This window comes from Rhinoderma darwinii (genome assembly GCF_050947455.1).
Source record: "Rhinoderma darwinii isolate aRhiDar2 chromosome 5 unlocalized genomic scaffold, aRhiDar2.hap1 SUPER_5_unloc_25, whole genome shotgun sequence".
Taxonomy (NCBI): Eukaryota; Metazoa; Chordata; class Amphibia; order Anura; family Rhinodermatidae; genus Rhinoderma; species Rhinoderma darwinii.
This window is the reverse complement of record NW_027461782.1, coordinates 578,612-596,137: the sequence shown is the minus strand read 5'-3', so window position 1 is coordinate 596,137 and position 17,526 is coordinate 578,612. Positions and strand designations below refer to the sequence as shown.

Here is a 17,526-nt window from a genome sequence, read left to right as displayed (position 1 = left end):
TGACCAGTTTTTTGACAAAAGTTGCATTTTTTTTCTTCTGAGCACTCCCTTATATTGTGCTCTTTGCTTCCACAGTTTCTGCAGGTGACATCGCAGTTAAAACTGGTATGTCCATAGGTACCACAAGCCCTGCAGAAGTTTGGCATCCCTGAGAAGTAGAGGTCGCCATTCACATTTCCAATTTTAAAACGAGCCGGTGGTAATCTCGTTTCTTGGGTGGAGGGGTCCTTAATCAGCGTAACTAAAAACTTCCATTTGGCGGTCCACACTCCACACTCGTTCATCACTTTCCCCAGGAGTTTGACATTTTTGAAGTAGGCAGCTAGAAATGCTGCCACTTCCATATCTCTCACATATGGGGAATACATTTTAATCACCACGAGTTTGGTTATTTCAAATTCATGCTCTACTACCTTGACTCCCGCTGCTACGAGTTCACCTTGTTTCCTCTCAGCTCGGTCCATAGCATCACGGAGTATTCCTTCTCCCATGAAGGTGACATCGTAGATTCCTCGCTTCGGGTAGTCCTGGATAGCCAAGAGCTCGTTCTTGTGGACCGCCAGCAGATCTTCCAAAATGGCGTGGACTAAAAATTTAATACCACGGGGACCGCCTCCACCCTCTGCCACGATAAATCGTGCAGAATTCTTAAGCCGGGCGTACACCGGCACCGCATCGGGTTCGCCTGCCATTAGCGTGGCCAGGTCGAACCGCACAGCTTTCGCTGCGCCCCTTGTCTTACGGAGACCAAGGGGCTGGGGGGGATCGCAACTCGTTGCTCAGGACTAAGCCTCTCTCCCAAATAGCAGCACGGGGGTGAAGTCCAGGCGAACCTGGACGATCCCCCGAGGCCGAGAGAGAGGGTACCCGAGCACCTTCTGACCAAAAACCTCCTGTATAAATACACTTGGTCTTAGCCAAAAGGCCGAGAAGCGATAACCCGAGCGGCCCTTGCCTTGCCCGAGCCTGTCCCATACTGCTGTTCACCCCTTGCAGCGATTGATTCAGCCTACTCCTAGGCAATTCCATGGGGCCCTGCAGGCTCACACACATTTACAGCTACTAAGCGGGAGGTGAATAAAGGCCGGAGAGGAAGCTACACAGGATTTGCTTCTTTTGCTTGCACCACAATGCAGTGCTGAAAGAGGAGGAATCTACATAAAAACGCCTTCCTGGCAACGCCCAAATGCCCTCCTGCCATGCAGATAAACACTGGCAGCGGCAGCAAGTGCATGCCCACAGCCACCCCTTGTTCCTTCACACCTTGTATCAGCTTTAATCCAGTCCAGTCCGGTGCTGCCTGCTGAGCAGCACTGACCAACACTGCCTGGGCCCAGGCTTTTATCTCTGAGGCAGGCCCCATTATGATGTCAGAAAGCTGGCTCTGGAATCCTGAGGGCTCCACTATGACACGTGCAAAGTTCCGTCTGAACTTTATATAAGACGGTGCGGCTCAGTCAGTCACTCAGTGTTGCCTGAGAGGGCAACACTGCAACAGCCGGCCGCCAGGCTGTCTTTTTTTTGCACATTTATTTGCCTCCAGGAGGCCACAAGAGGGAGACAAGGGACTGCAAAATGGAAAATAAGCATCCACCAACTTTACAGACAACTTCTCTTTGCTCCTACAACCTCCATCCTTGCACAGTTTGTTATTCTTCTAGGTAACATAGTAACAAATCCAAATTGCTGCTCTCTTTGTAGGCAAGCAAGGCTTTGTTGCAACTGCAATTCTTACTTCTTCTTGAAATGTAGGGACGACAGTACATTCCATCACATCCATGTAGTGTACACAGGTAGGTCCATTGTGGCGGGCAGGCAGGCAGGCAGGCAGGCAGGCGGGCGGGCGGGCGGGCGGGCGGCTTTAATGGCTGTTTGCTGTTCCCCTACTCCACTCCGCTATTTGACTGTGGTGCTGCATCAATCAGTGGCTGGCTCAGGTGCAGCTCTTTAACCTACCTAGGAGGGAGGGCGGAGAGAAGACAAGGAAGGTGAATGAGCTGTTCCAATGTGAAATGCCGGAAACACAGAAACACAGAAGACACACACACAACAAGAGGTGGCAATGTATTAATTAATTGCATTTAATAAATGAGCTCATTATCACACATGACTGTACAAATGCATTGTCCAACAGGTGTTGAAATAATGGGATTAAAAGGGGAGATCCCATCAGAAAGACAAAAACAATAGCAAACACAAATAGCACTTTTGGAATCTGATTTTAGTCAACACATAAGGGAAGGGTGCACCGGTCCTGGAAATACTGCAATACCAGGTCAATGCGTGGAGTGGACAGAGCAAGCTCTATTTCCATCTCCCTGTTCTAAAAATCCATTTAATATATGGTCCCCAGATAGGGGACGTATCAGATATTAAACTGATAAGAACAGATACTACACTTGATCTTAGCCAAAAGGCCGAGAAGCGATAACCCGAGCGGCCCTTGCCTTGCCCGAGCCTGTCCCATACTGCTGTTCACCCCTTGCAGCGATTGATTCAGCCTACTCCTAGGCAATTCCATGGGGCCCTGCAGGCTCACACACATTTACAGCTACTAAGCGGGAGGTGAATAAAGGCCGGAGAGGAAGCTACACAGGATTTGCTTCTTTTGCTTGCACCACAATGCAGTGCTGAAAGAGGAGGAATCTACATAAAAACGCCTTCCTGGCAACGCCCAAATGCCCTCCTGCCATGCAGATAAACACTGGCAGCGGCAGCAAGTGCATGCCCACAGCCACCCCTTGTTCCTTCACACCTTGTATCAGCTTTAATCCAGTCCAGTCCGGTGCTGCCTGCTGAGCAGCACTGACCAACACTGCCTGGGCCCAGGCTTTTATCTCTGAGGCAGGCCCCATTATGATGTCAGAAAGCTGGCTCTGGAATCCTGAGGGCTCCACTATGACACGTGCAAAGTTCCGTCTGAACTTTATATAAGACGGTGCGGCTCAGTCAGTCACTCAGTGTTGCCTGAGAGGGCAACACTGCAACAGCCGGCCGCCAGGCTGTCTTTTTTTTGCACATTTATTTGCCTCCAGGAGGCCACAAGAGGGAGACAAGGGACTGCAAAATGGAAAATAAGCATCCACCAACTTTACAGACAACTTCTCTTTGCTCCTACAACCTCCATCCTTGCACAGTTTGTTATTCTTCTAGGTAACATAGTAACAAATCCAAATTGCTGCTCTCTTTGTAGGCAAGCAAGGCTTTGTTGCAACTGCAATTCTTACTTCTTCTTGAAATGTAGGGACGACAGTACATTCCATCACATCCATGTAGTGTACACAGGTAGGTCCATTGTGGCGGGCAGGCAGGCAGGCAGGCAGGCAGGCGGGCGGGCGGGCGGGCGGGCGGGCGGCTTTAATGGCTGTTTGCTGTTCCCCTACTCCACTCCGCTATTTGACTGTGGTGCTGCATCAATCAGTGGCTGGCTCAGGTGCAGCTCTTTAACCTACCTAGGAGGGAGGGCGGAGAGAAGACAAGGAAGGTGAATGAGCTGTTCCAATGTGAAATGCCGGAAACACAGAAACACAGAAGACACACACACAACAAGAGGTGGCAATGTATTAATTAATTGCATTTAATAAATGAGCTCATTATCACACATGACTGTACAAATGCATTGTCCAACAGGTGTTGAAATAATGGGATTAAAAGGGGAGATCCCATCAGAAAGACAAAAACAATAGCAAACACAAATAGCACTTTTGGAATCTGATTTTAGTCAACACATAAGGGAAGGGTGCACCGGTCCTGGAAATACTGCAATACCAGGTCAATGCGTGGAGTGGACAGAGCAAGCTCTATTTCCATCTCCCTGTTCTAAAAATCCATTTAATATATGGTCCCCAGATAGGGGACGTATCAGATATTAAACTGATAAGAACAGATACTACACTTGATCTTAGCCAAAAGGCCGAGAAGCGATAACCCGAGCGGCCCTTGCCTTGCCCGAGCCTGTCCCATACTGCTGTTCACCCCTTGCAGCGATTGATTCAGCCTACTCCTAGGCAATTCCATGGGGCCCTGCAGGCTCACACACATTTACAGCTACTAAGCGGGAGGTGAATAAAGGCCGGAGAGGAAGCTACACAGGATTTGCTTCTTTTGCTTGCACCACAATGCAGTGCTGAAAGAGGAGGAATCTACATAAAAACGCCTTCCTGGCAACGCCCAAATGCCCTCCTGCCATGCAGATAAACACTGGCAGCGGCAGCAAGTGCATGCCCACAGCCACCCCTTGTTCCTTCACACCTTGTATCAGCTTTAATCCAGTCCAGTCCGGTGCTGCCTGCTGAGCAGCACTGACCAACACTGCCTGGGCCCAGGCTTTTATCTCTGAGGCAGGCCCCATTATGATGTCAGAAAGCTGGCTCTGGAATCCTGAGGGCTCCACTATGACACGTGCAAAGTTCCGTCTGAACTTTATATAAGACGGTGCGGCTCAGTCAGTCACTCAGTGTTGCCTGAGAGGGCAACACTGCAACAGCCGGCCGCCAGGCTGTCTTTTTTTTGCACATTTATTTGCCTCCAGGAGGCCACAAGAGGGAGACAAGGGACTGCAAAATGGAAAATAAGCATCCACCAACTTTACAGACAACTTCTCTTTGCTCCTACAACCTCCATCCTTGCACAGTTTGTTATTCTTCTAGGTAACATAGTAACAAATCCAAATTGCTGCTCTCTTTGTAGGCAAGCAAGGCTTTGTTGCAACTGCAATTCTTACTTCTTCTTGAAATGTAGGGACGACAGTACATTCCATCACATCCATGTAGTGTACACAGGTAGGTCCATTGTGGCGGGCAGGCAGGCAGGCAGGCAGGCAGGCGGGCGGGCGGGCGGGCGGGCGGCTTTAATGGCTGTTTGCTGTTCCCCTACTCCACTCCGCTATTTGACTGTGGTGCTGCATCAATCAGTGGCTGGCTCAGGTGCAGCTCTTTAACCTACCTAGGAGGGAGGGCGGAGAGAAGACAAGGAAGGTGAATGAGCTGTTCCAATGTGAAATGCCGGAAACACAGAAACACAGAAGACACACACACAACAAGAGGTGGCAATGTATTAATTAATTGCATTTAATAAATGAGCTCATTATCACACATGACTGTACAAATGCATTGTCCAACAGGTGTTGAAATAATGGGATTAAAAGGGGAGATCCCATCAGAAAGACAAAAACAATAGCAAACACAAATAGCACTTTTGGAATCTGATTTTAGTCAACACATAAGGGAAGGGTGCACCGGTCCTGGAAATACTGCAATACCAGGTCAATGCGTGGAGTGGACAGAGCAAGCTCTATTTCCATCTCCCTGTTCTAAAAATCCATTTAATATATGGTCCCCAGATAGGGGACGTATCAGATATTAAACTGATAAGAACAGATACTACACTTGATCTTAGCCAAAAGGCCGAGAAGCGATAACCCGAGCGGCCCTTGCCTTGCCCGAGCCTGTCCCATACTGCTGTTCACCCCTTGCAGCGATTGATTCAGCCTACTCCTAGGCAATTCCATGGGGCCCTGCAGGCTCACACACATTTACAGCTACTAAGCGGGAGGTGAATAAAGGCCGGAGAGGAAGCTACACAGGATTTGCTTCTTTTGCTTGCACCACAATGCAGTGCTGAAAGAGGAGGAATCTACATAAAAACGCCTTCCTGGCAACGCCCAAATGCCCTCCTGCCATGCAGATAAACACTGGCAGCGGCAGCAAGTGCATGCCCACAGCCACCCCTTGTTCCTTCACACCTTGTATCAGCTTTAATCCAGTCCAGTCCGGTGCTGCCTGCTGAGCAGCACTGACCAACACTGCCTGGGCCCAGGCTTTTATCTCTGAGGCAGGCCCCATTATGATGTCAGAAAGCTGGCTCTGGAATCCTGAGGGCTCCACTATGACACGTGCAAAGTTCCGTCTGAACTTTATATAAGACGGTGCGGCTCAGTCAGTCACTCAGTGTTGCCTGAGAGGGCAACACTGCAACAGCCGGCCGCCAGGCTGTCTTTTTTTTGCACATTTATTTGCCTCCAGGAGGCCACAAGAGGGAGACAAGGGACTGCAAAATGGAAAATAAGCATCCACCAACTTTACAGACAACTTCTCTTTGCTCCTACAACCTCCATCCTTGCACAGTTTGTTATTCTTCTAGGTAACATAGTAACAAATCCAAATTGCTGCTCTCTTTGTAGGCAAGCAAGGCTTTGTTGCAACTGCAATTCTTACTTCTTCTTGAAATGTAGGGACGACAGTACATTCCATCACATCCATGTAGTGTACACAGGTAGGTCCATTGTGGCGGGCAGGCAGGCAGGCAGGCAGGCAGGCGGGCGGGCGGGCGGGCGGGCGGCTTTAATGGCTGTTTGCTGTTCCCCTACTCCACTCCGCTATTTGACTGTGGTGCTGCATCAATCAGTGGCTGGCTCAGGTGCAGCTCTTTAACCTACCTAGGAGGGAGGGCGGAGAGAAGACAAGGAAGGTGAATGAGCTGTTCCAATGTGAAATGCCGGAAACACAGAAACACAGAAGACACACACACAACAAGAGGTGGCAATGTATTAATTAATTGCATTTAATAAATGAGCTCATTATCACACATGACTGTACAAATGCATTGTCCAACAGGTGTTGAAATAATGGGATTAAAAGGGGAGATCCCATCAGAAAGACAAAAACAATAGCAAACACAAATAGCACTTTTGGAATCTGATTTTAGTCAACACATAAGGGAAGGGTGCACCGGTCCTGGAAATACTGCAATACCAGGTCAATGCGTGGAGTGGACAGAGCAAGCTCTATTTCCATCTCCCTGTTCTAAAAATCCATTTAATATATGGTCCCCAGATAGGGGACGTATCAGATATTAAACTGATAAGAACAGATACTACACTTGATCTTAGCCAAAAGGCCGAGAAGCGATAACCCGAGCGGCCCTTGCCTTGCCCGAGCCTGTCCCATACTGCTGTTCACCCCTTGCAGCGATTGATTCAGCCTACTCCTAGGCAATTCCATGGGGCCCTGCAGGCTCACACACATTTACAGCTACTAAGCGGGAGGTGAATAAAGGCCGGAGAGGAAGCTACACAGGATTTGCTTCTTTTGCTTGCACCACAATGCAGTGCTGAAAGAGGAGGAATCTACATAAAAACGCCTTCCTGGCAACGCCCAAATGCCCTCCTGCCATGCAGATAAACACTGGCAGCGGCAGCAAGTGCATGCCCACAGCCACCCCTTGTTCCTTCACACCTTGTATCAGCTTTAATCCAGTCCAGTCCGGTGCTGCCTGCTGAGCAGCACTGACCAACACTGCCTGGGCCCAGGCTTTTATCTCTGAGGCAGGCCCCATTATGATGTCAGAAAGCTGGCTCTGGAATCCTGAGGGCTCCACTATGACACGTGCAAAGTTCCGTCTGAACTTTATATAAGACGGTGCGGCTCAGTCAGTCACTCAGTGTTGCCTGAGAGGGCAACACTGCAACAGCCGGCCGCCAGGCTGTCTTTTTTTTGCACATTTATTTGCCTCCAGGAGGCCACAAGAGGGAGACAAGGGACTGCAAAATGGAAAATAAGCATCCACCAACTTTACAGACAACTTCTCTTTGCTCCTACAACCTCCATCCTTGCACAGTTTGTTATTCTTCTAGGTAACATAGTAACAAATCCAAATTGCTGCTCTCTTTGTAGGCAAGCAAGGCTTTGTTGCAACTGCAATTCTTACTTCTTCTTGAAATGTAGGGACGACAGTACATTCCATCACATCCATGTAGTGTACACAGGTAGGTCCATTGTGGCGGGCAGGCAGGCAGGCAGGCAGGCAGGCGGGCGGGCGGGCGGGCGGGCGGCTTTAATGGCTGTTTGCTGTTCCCCTACTCCACTCCGCTATTTGACTGTGGTGCTGCATCAATCAGTGGCTGGCTCAGGTGCAGCTCTTTAACCTACCTAGGAGGGAGGGCGGAGAGAAGACAAGGAAGGTGAATGAGCTGTTCCAATGTGAAATGCCGGAAACACAGAAACACAGAAGACACACACACAACAAGAGGTGGCAATGTATTAATTAATTGCATTTAATAAATGAGCTCATTATCACACATGACTGTACAAATGCATTGTCCAACAGGTGTTGAAATAATGGGATTAAAAGGGGAGATCCCATCAGAAAGACAAAAACAATAGCAAACACAAATAGCACTTTTGGAATCTGATTTTAGTCAACACATAAGGGAAGGGTGCACCGGTCCTGGAAATACTGCAATACCAGGTCAATGCGTGGAGTGGACAGAGCAAGCTCTATTTCCATCTCCCTGTTCTAAAAATCCATTTAATATATGGTCCCCAGATAGGGGACGTATCAGATATTAAACTGATAAGAACAGATACTACACTTGATCTTAGCCAAAAGGCCGAGAAGCGATAACCCGAGCGGCCCTTGCCTTGCCCGAGCCTGTCCCATACTGCTGTTCACCCCTTGCAGCGATTGATTCAGCCTACTCCTAGGCAATTCCATGGGGCCCTGCAGGCTCACACACATTTACAGCTACTAAGCGGGAGGTGAATAAAGGCCGGAGAGGAAGCTACACAGGATTTGCTTCTTTTGCTTGCACCACAATGCAGTGCTGAAAGAGGAGGAATCTACATAAAAACGCCTTCCTGGCAACGCCCAAATGCCCTCCTGCCATGCAGATAAACACTGGCAGCGGCAGCAAGTGCATGCCCACAGCCACCCCTTGTTCCTTCACACCTTGTATCAGCTTTAATCCAGTCCAGTCCGGTGCTGCCTGCTGAGCAGCACTGACCAACACTGCCTGGGCCCAGGCTTTTATCTCTGAGGCAGGCCCCATTATGATGTCAGAAAGCTGGCTCTGGAATCCTGAGGGCTCCACTATGACACGTGCAAAGTTCCGTCTGAACTTTATATAAGACGGTGCGGCTCAGTCAGTCACTCAGTGTTGCCTGAGAGGGCAACACTGCAACAGCCGGCCGCCAGGCTGTCTTTTTTTTGCACATTTATTTGCCTCCAGGAGGCCACAAGAGGGAGACAAGGGACTGCAAAATGGAAAATAAGCATCCACCAACTTTACAGACAACTTCTCTTTGCTCCTACAACCTCCATCCTTGCACAGTTTGTTATTCTTCTAGGTAACATAGTAACAAATCCAAATTGCTGCTCTCTTTGTAGGCAAGCAAGGCTTTGTTGCAACTGCAATTCTTACTTCTTCTTGAAATGTAGGGACGACAGTACATTCCATCACATCCATGTAGTGTACACAGGTAGGTCCATTGTGGCGGGCAGGCAGGCAGGCAGGCAGGCAGGCGGGCGGGCGGGCGGGCGGGCGGCTTTAATGGCTGTTTGCTGTTCCCCTACTCCACTCCGCTATTTGACTGTGGTGCTGCATCAATCAGTGGCTGGCTCAGGTGCAGCTCTTTAACCTACCTAGGAGGGAGGGCGGAGAGAAGACAAGGAAGGTGAATGAGCTGTTCCAATGTGAAATGCCGGAAACACAGAAACACAGAAGACACACACACAACAAGAGGTGGCAATGTATTAATTAATTGCATTTAATAAATGAGCTCATTATCACACATGACTGTACAAATGCATTGTCCAACAGGTGTTGAAATAATGGGATTAAAAGGGGAGATCCCATCAGAAAGACAAAAACAATAGCAAACACAAATAGCACTTTTGGAATCTGATTTTAGTCAACACATAAGGGAAGGGTGCACCGGTCCTGGAAATACTGCAATACCAGGTCAATGCGTGGAGTGGACAGAGCAAGCTCTATTTCCATCTCCCTGTTCTAAAAATCCATTTAATATATGGTCCCCAGATAGGGGACGTATCAGATATTAAACTGATAAGAACAGATACTACACTTGATCTTAGCCAAAAGGCCGAGAAGCGATAACCCGAGCGGCCCTTGCCTTGCCCGAGCCTGTCCCATACTGCTGTTCACCCCTTGCAGCGATTGATTCAGCCTACTCCTAGGCAATTCCATGGGGCCCTGCAGGCTCACACACATTTACAGCTACTAAGCGGGAGGTGAATAAAGGCCGGAGAGGAAGCTACACAGGATTTGCTTCTTTTGCTTGCACCACAATGCAGTGCTGAAAGAGGAGGAATCTACATAAAAACGCCTTCCTGGCAACGCCCAAATGCCCTCCTGCCATGCAGATAAACACTGGCAGCGGCAGCAAGTGCATGCCCACAGCCACCCCTTGTTCCTTCACACCTTGTATCAGCTTTAATCCAGTCCAGTCCGGTGCTGCCTGCTGAGCAGCACTGACCAACACTGCCTGGGCCCAGGCTTTTATCTCTGAGGCAGGCCCCATTATGATGTCAGAAAGCTGGCTCTGGAATCCTGAGGGCTCCACTATGACACGTGCAAAGTTCCGTCTGAACTTTATATAAGACGGTGCGGCTCAGTCAGTCACTCAGTGTTGCCTGAGAGGGCAACACTGCAACAGCCGGCCGCCAGGCTGTCTTTTTTTTGCACATTTATTTGCCTCCAGGAGGCCACAAGAGGGAGACAAGGGACTGCAAAATGGAAAATAAGCATCCACCAACTTTACAGACAACTTCTCTTTGCTCCTACAACCTCCATCCTTGCACAGTTTGTTATTCTTCTAGGTAACATAGTAACAAATCCAAATTGCTGCTCTCTTTGTAGGCAAGCAAGGCTTTGTTGCAACTGCAATTCTTACTTCTTCTTGAAATGTAGGGACGACAGTACATTCCATCACATCCATGTAGTGTACACAGGTAGGTCCATTGTGGCGGGCAGGCAGGCAGGCAGGCAGGCAGGCGGGCGGGCGGGCGGGCGGGCGGCTTTAATGGCTGTTTGCTGTTCCCCTACTCCACTCCGCTATTTGACTGTGGTGCTGCATCAATCAGTGGCTGGCTCAGGTGCAGCTCTTTAACCTACCTAGGAGGGAGGGCGGAGAGAAGACAAGGAAGGTGAATGAGCTGTTCCAATGTGAAATGCCGGAAACACAGAAACACAGAAGACACACACACAACAAGAGGTGGCAATGTATTAATTAATTGCATTTAATAAATGAGCTCATTATCACACATGACTGTACAAATGCATTGTCCAACAGGTGTTGAAATAATGGGATTAAAAGGGGAGATCCCATCAGAAAGACAAAAACAATAGCAAACACAAATAGCACTTTTGGAATCTGATTTTAGTCAACACATAAGGGAAGGGTGCACCGGTCCTGGAAATACTGCAATACCAGGTCAATGCGTGGAGTGGACAGAGCAAGCTCTATTTCCATCTCCCTGTTCTAAAAATCCATTTAATATATGGTCCCCAGATAGGGGACGTATCAGATATTAAACTGATAAGAACAGATACTACACTTGATCTTAGCCAAAAGGCCGAGAAGCGATAACCCGAGCGGCCCTTGCCTTGCCCGAGCCTGTCCCATACTGCTGTTCACCCCTTGCAGCGATTGATTCAGCCTACTCCTAGGCAATTCCATGGGGCCCTGCAGGCTCACACACATTTACAGCTACTAAGCGGGAGGTGAATAAAGGCCGGAGAGGAAGCTACACAGGATTTGCTTCTTTTGCTTGCACCACAATGCAGTGCTGAAAGAGGAGGAATCTACATAAAAACGCCTTCCTGGCAACGCCCAAATGCCCTCCTGCCATGCAGATAAACACTGGCAGCGGCAGCAAGTGCATGCCCACAGCCACCCCTTGTTCCTTCACACCTTGTATCAGCTTTAATCCAGTCCAGTCCGGTGCTGCCTGCTGAGCAGCACTGACCAACACTGCCTGGGCCCAGGCTTTTATCTCTGAGGCAGGCCCCATTATGATGTCAGAAAGCTGGCTCTGGAATCCTGAGGGCTCCACTATGACACGTGCAAAGTTCCGTCTGAACTTTATATAAGACGGTGCGGCTCAGTCAGTCACTCAGTGTTGCCTGAGAGGGCAACACTGCAACAGCCGGCCGCCAGGCTGTCTTTTTTTTGCACATTTATTTGCCTCCAGGAGGCCACAAGAGGGAGACAAGGGACTGCAAAATGGAAAATAAGCATCCACCAACTTTACAGACAACTTCTCTTTGCTCCTACAACCTCCATCCTTGCACAGTTTGTTATTCTTCTAGGTAACATAGTAACAAATCCAAATTGCTGCTCTCTTTGTAGGCAAGCAAGGCTTTGTTGCAACTGCAATTCTTACTTCTTCTTGAAATGTAGGGACGACAGTACATTCCATCACATCCATGTAGTGTACACAGGTAGGTCCATTGTGGCGGGCAGGCAGGCAGGCAGGCAGGCAGGCGGGCGGGCGGGCGGGCGGGCGGCTTTAATGGCTGTTTGCTGTTCCCCTACTCCACTCCGCTATTTGACTGTGGTGCTGCATCAATCAGTGGCTGGCTCAGGTGCAGCTCTTTAACCTACCTAGGAGGGAGGGCGGAGAGAAGACAAGGAAGGTGAATGAGCTGTTCCAATGTGAAATGCCGGAAACACAGAAACACAGAAGACACACACACAACAAGAGGTGGCAATGTATTAATTAATTGCATTTAATAAATGAGCTCATTATCACACATGACTGTACAAATGCATTGTCCAACAGGTGTTGAAATAATGGGATTAAAAGGGGAGATCCCATCAGAAAGACAAAAACAATAGCAAACACAAATAGCACTTTTGGAATCTGATTTTAGTCAACACATAAGGGAAGGGTGCACCGGTCCTGGAAATACTGCAATACCAGGTCAATGCGTGGAGTGGACAGAGCAAGCTCTATTTCCATCTCCCTGTTCTAAAAATCCATTTAATATATGGTCCCCAGATAGGGGACGTATCAGATATTAAACTGATAAGAACAGATACTACACTTGATCTTAGCCAAAAGGCCGAGAAGCGATAACCCGAGCGGCCCTTGCCTTGCCCGAGCCTGTCCCATACTGCTGTTCACCCCTTGCAGCGATTGATTCAGCCTACTCCTAGGCAATTCCATGGGGCCCTGCAGGCTCACACACATTTACAGCTACTAAGCGGGAGGTGAATAAAGGCCGGAGAGGAAGCTACACAGGATTTGCTTCTTTTGCTTGCACCACAATGCAGTGCTGAAAGAGGAGGAATCTACATAAAAACGCCTTCCTGGCAACGCCCAAATGCCCTCCTGCCATGCAGATAAACACTGGCAGCGGCAGCAAGTGCATGCCCACAGCCACCCCTTGTTCCTTCACACCTTGTATCAGCTTTAATCCAGTCCAGTCCGGTGCTGCCTGCTGAGCAGCACTGACCAACACTGCCTGGGCCCAGGCTTTTATCTCTGAGGCAGGCCCCATTATGATGTCAGAAAGCTGGCTCTGGAATCCTGAGGGCTCCACTATGACACGTGCAAAGTTCCGTCTGAACTTTATATAAGACGGTGCGGCTCAGTCAGTCACTCAGTGTTGCCTGAGAGGGCAACACTGCAACAGCCGGCCGCCAGGCTGTCTTTTTTTTGCACATTTATTTGCCTCCAGGAGGCCACAAGAGGGAGACAAGGGACTGCAAAATGGAAAATAAGCATCCACCAACTTTACAGACAACTTCTCTTTGCTCCTACAACCTCCATCCTTGCACAGTTTGTTATTCTTCTAGGTAACATAGTAACAAATCCAAATTGCTGCTCTCTTTGTAGGCAAGCAAGGCTTTGTTGCAACTGCAATTCTTACTTCTTCTTGAAATGTAGGGACGACAGTACATTCCATCACATCCATGTAGTGTACACAGGTAGGTCCATTGTGGCGGGCAGGCAGGCAGGCAGGCAGGCAGGCGGGCGGGCGGGCGGGCGGGCGGCTTTAATGGCTGTTTGCTGTTCCCCTACTCCACTCCGCTATTTGACTGTGGTGCTGCATCAATCAGTGGCTGGCTCAGGTGCAGCTCTTTAACCTACCTAGGAGGGAGGGCGGAGAGAAGACAAGGAAGGTGAATGAGCTGTTCCAATGTGAAATGCCGGAAACACAGAAACACAGAAGACACACACACAACAAGAGGTGGCAATGTATTAATTAATTGCATTTAATAAATGAGCTCATTATCACACATGACTGTACAAATGCATTGTCCAACAGGTGTTGAAATAATGGGATTAAAAGGGGAGATCCCATCAGAAAGACAAAAACAATAGCAAACACAAATAGCACTTTTGGAATCTGATTTTAGTCAACACATAAGGGAAGGGTGCACCGGTCCTGGAAATACTGCAATACCAGGTCAATGCGTGGAGTGGACAGAGCAAGCTCTATTTCCATCTCCCTGTTCTAAAAATCCATTTAATATATGGTCCCCAGATAGGGGACGTATCAGATATTAAACTGATAAGAACAGATACTACACTTGATCTTAGCCAAAAGGCCGAGAAGCGATAACCCGAGCGGCCCTTGCCTTGCCCGAGCCTGTCCCATACTGCTGTTCACCCCTTGCAGCGATTGATTCAGCCTACTCCTAGGCAATTCCATGGGGCCCTGCAGGCTCACACACATTTACAGCTACTAAGCGGGAGGTGAATAAAGGCCGGAGAGGAAGCTACACAGGATTTGCTTCTTTTGCTTGCACCACAATGCAGTGCTGAAAGAGGAGGAATCTACATAAAAACGCCTTCCTGGCAACGCCCAAATGCCCTCCTGCCATGCAGATAAACACTGGCAGCGGCAGCAAGTGCATGCCCACAGCCACCCCTTGTTCCTTCACACCTTGTATCAGCTTTAATCCAGTCCAGTCCGGTGCTGCCTGCTGAGCAGCACTGACCAACACTGCCTGGGCCCAGGCTTTTATCTCTGAGGCAGGCCCCATTATGATGTCAGAAAGCTGGCTCTGGAATCCTGAGGGCTCCACTATGACACGTGCAAAGTTCCGTCTGAACTTTATATAAGACGGTGCGGCTCAGTCAGTCACTCAGTGTTGCCTGAGAGGGCAACACTGCAACAGCCGGCCGCCAGGCTGTCTTTTTTTTGCACATTTATTTGCCTCCAGGAGGCCACAAGAGGGAGACAAGGGACTGCAAAATGGAAAATAAGCATCCACCAACTTTACAGACAACTTCTCTTTGCTCCTACAACCTCCATCCTTGCACAGTTTGTTATTCTTCTAGGTAACATAGTAACAAATCCAAATTGCTGCTCTCTTTGTAGGCAAGCAAGGCTTTGTTGCAACTGCAATTCTTACTTCTTCTTGAAATGTAGGGACGACAGTACATTCCATCACATCCATGTAGTGTACACAGGTAGGTCCATTGTGGCGGGCAGGCAGGCAGGCAGGCAGGCAGGCGGGCGGGCGGGCGGGCGGGCGGCTTTAATGGCTGTTTGCTGTTCCCCTACTCCACTCCGCTATTTGACTGTGGTGCTGCATCAATCAGTGGCTGGCTCAGGTGCAGCTCTTTAACCTACCTAGGAGGGAGGGCGGAGAGAAGACAAGGAAGGTGAATGAGCTGTTCCAATGTGAAATGCCGGAAACACAGAAACACAGAAGACACACACACAACAAGAGGTGGCAATGTATTAATTAATTGCATTTAATAAATGAGCTCATTATCACACATGACTGTACAAATGCATTGTCCAACAGGTGTTGAAATAATGGGATTAAAAGGGGAGATCCCATCAGAAAGACAAAAACAATAGCAAACACAAATAGCACTTTTGGAATCTGATTTTAGTCAACACATAAGGGAAGGGTGCACCGGTCCTGGAAATACTGCAATACCAGGTCAATGCGTGGAGTGGACAGAGCAAGCTCTATTTCCATCTCCCTGTTCTAAAAATCCATTTAATATATGGTCCCCAGATAGGGGACGTATCAGATATTAAACTGATAAGAACAGATTTTTTTTTTTCAGTTGGCTACCCCCTCGCGGGGGTGTCAATGATTTATTACTTAAAATTCAAAAACATTTACAATAAATTACAGCTTTTTTACAATGAATTACAGTAATAAAATCAATTTACATAAAAACACATAAAAGGGGACATGGTGGCAAATTCTTATATATTGGAGTTCCATTCTTTTACAAACCATTTATTTGAAAGGGTGGCATTTCTTTTTTTATCTAATAAATAATAAATGTACATCTCGCTAAAACAAAGACCTAAAACATCGTCAACAGATAAAACATCGTGCTTAAAAATCAGGATGTTCCTGGCCTTCCACAGAGCTTCTTTTACGCAGTTCATCGTCTTCCATGCAATAGTCTTTTGGTTCGCGGTTGGGCATCCAAAGAGTCCATATAAAATCATTTCGTAACTCAAGTCCTTTAGGTCTGCCATCTTCTTCATTAGAGGGAATATCTTTATCCAAATATGTTTAGTAAAATCGCAACTCCAAAAAATATGACGCACGGTCTCCTCAGCCTGGCAGCCTTCCCTCGGACAGATAGCAGACCTCGTGAATCCTCTCCTGAATTGGAATGCCCGGCATGGAAGACATTGATGAACGCAGCTCCAGGCCAGGTCCATCTGTGTATTAAAAAGATAAAACACATTAACCATTTTGAAGATAAAAGCACAGCGTTCATTATTAAAATTTTCAATATTAGTGACGACTTCATTTCCTCTTATGTCTTTTATAAGTTTCTTACTGTTTATCATGTCATTAAAATTTTTCCCTTTAAAATTAAACAAGGCCACTATTTTCTCTAAAATCACGTAATTTGCTGGTAGATTAAAAGCATAAGGTGAGGTTAAAACAATTTCAAACCACCCCATCCTTCGCATAAAAAACCCAGTATTAAAACGTAGAAAATAAGACCAATGATGTTGTTTAAAAAGAGAATTAAGACAGAAACAAAAGTACTTGATTAAAAGAAACCTATTAAAATCTGGAAAGTCTTTGCCACCCTTTGGTTTGATTTTCATTACCGTCTCACGTTTAAGTTTCTCCATTCTGGAACTCCAAAAGAAGGTAAAACAAGCTTTAGTAATTTTTCTTAATAAAACCGTGGGAGGAGGGAAAACCATGCTTAAGTATAAAAGCAAAGGTAAAATTATCATTTTAATTATTAAAATTTTTCCCTCCATGGTAAGCTTCCTCATGTTCCACATGCATATTTTTTGATTTACCTTCTGCGCCACCATGTCCCAACTGATAAAACCATTGTCGTACTCACTGAAGGAGACACCTAAAATTTTAATATTATCAGACACAGGAACCGGTATATCTCTAAGAGCCATGCTTCCTATGTTTAAAATATTACTCTTGCTGAAGTTTACCTTAAAACCGGAAGCACAGCAATAAAACTCGATTTGCCTAAGGGTTCTCTGAAGCGACAGGGCGTCCCTACATAAAACCGCCACATCATCCATGTACCCCACTGCTTTGGCCTCTACGCCGCCTCCCCCGGGCAGGGGGACTCCACGGATACACTTATCGCGGCGAATTGCGCATAACAGAGGCTCCAATGCACATATAAAAAGCAGTGGGGACAAGGGACACCCCTGCTTCACCCCAGAGTTTAAAAATATGTCCTGTGTCTTAAAACCATTCACTAAAATTTTGCTGGTGCATTCTCTGTAAAAGGCTTTAATAGATA

General features: G+C 47.7%; 10 non-coding genes across 10 annotated transcripts; all 10 read right to left on the bottom strand.

The window, feature by feature from the left end:
• Nucleotides 1–2,238: 2,238 nt before the first annotated feature.
• Nucleotides 2,239–2,429, bottom strand: LOC142688318 (U2 spliceosomal RNA). Its single transcript, XR_012857457.1, has one exon. It is a non-coding gene; the product is annotated as a U2 spliceosomal RNA (small nuclear RNA).
• A 1,305-nt stretch (nucleotides 2,430–3,734) lies between these two features.
• Nucleotides 3,735–3,925, bottom strand: LOC142688317 (U2 spliceosomal RNA). The gene has a single exon (XR_012857456.1). It is a non-coding gene; the product is annotated as a U2 spliceosomal RNA (small nuclear RNA).
• Nucleotides 3,926–5,226: 1,301 nt separating this feature from the next.
• Nucleotides 5,227–5,417, bottom strand: LOC142688315 (U2 spliceosomal RNA). The gene has a single exon (XR_012857455.1). It is a non-coding gene; the product is annotated as a U2 spliceosomal RNA (small nuclear RNA).
• A 1,301-nt stretch (nucleotides 5,418–6,718) lies between these two features.
• LOC142688314 (U2 spliceosomal RNA) lies at nucleotides 6,719–6,909 on the bottom strand. The gene has a single exon (XR_012857454.1). It is a non-coding gene; the product is annotated as a U2 spliceosomal RNA (small nuclear RNA).
• A 1,301-nt stretch (nucleotides 6,910–8,210) lies between these two features.
• Nucleotides 8,211–8,401, bottom strand: LOC142688313 (U2 spliceosomal RNA). Its single transcript, XR_012857453.1, has one exon. It is a non-coding gene; the product is annotated as a U2 spliceosomal RNA (small nuclear RNA).
• Nucleotides 8,402–9,702: 1,301 nt separating this feature from the next.
• Nucleotides 9,703–9,893, bottom strand: LOC142688312 (U2 spliceosomal RNA). The gene has a single exon (XR_012857452.1). It is a non-coding gene; the product is annotated as a U2 spliceosomal RNA (small nuclear RNA).
• Nucleotides 9,894–11,194: 1,301 nt separating this feature from the next.
• LOC142688311 (U2 spliceosomal RNA) lies at nucleotides 11,195–11,385 on the bottom strand. Its single transcript, XR_012857451.1, has one exon. It is a non-coding gene; the product is annotated as a U2 spliceosomal RNA (small nuclear RNA).
• Nucleotides 11,386–12,686: 1,301 nt separating this feature from the next.
• Nucleotides 12,687–12,877, bottom strand: LOC142688310 (U2 spliceosomal RNA). The gene has a single exon (XR_012857450.1). It is a non-coding gene; the product is annotated as a U2 spliceosomal RNA (small nuclear RNA).
• A 1,301-nt stretch (nucleotides 12,878–14,178) lies between these two features.
• LOC142688309 (U2 spliceosomal RNA) lies at nucleotides 14,179–14,369 on the bottom strand. The gene has a single exon (XR_012857449.1). It is a non-coding gene; the product is annotated as a U2 spliceosomal RNA (small nuclear RNA).
• Nucleotides 14,370–15,670: 1,301 nt separating this feature from the next.
• LOC142688386 (U2 spliceosomal RNA) lies at nucleotides 15,671–15,870 on the bottom strand. Its single transcript, XR_012857495.1, has one exon. It is a non-coding gene; the product is annotated as a U2 spliceosomal RNA (small nuclear RNA).
• Between the last annotated feature and the right edge of the window lie 1,656 nt (nucleotides 15,871–17,526).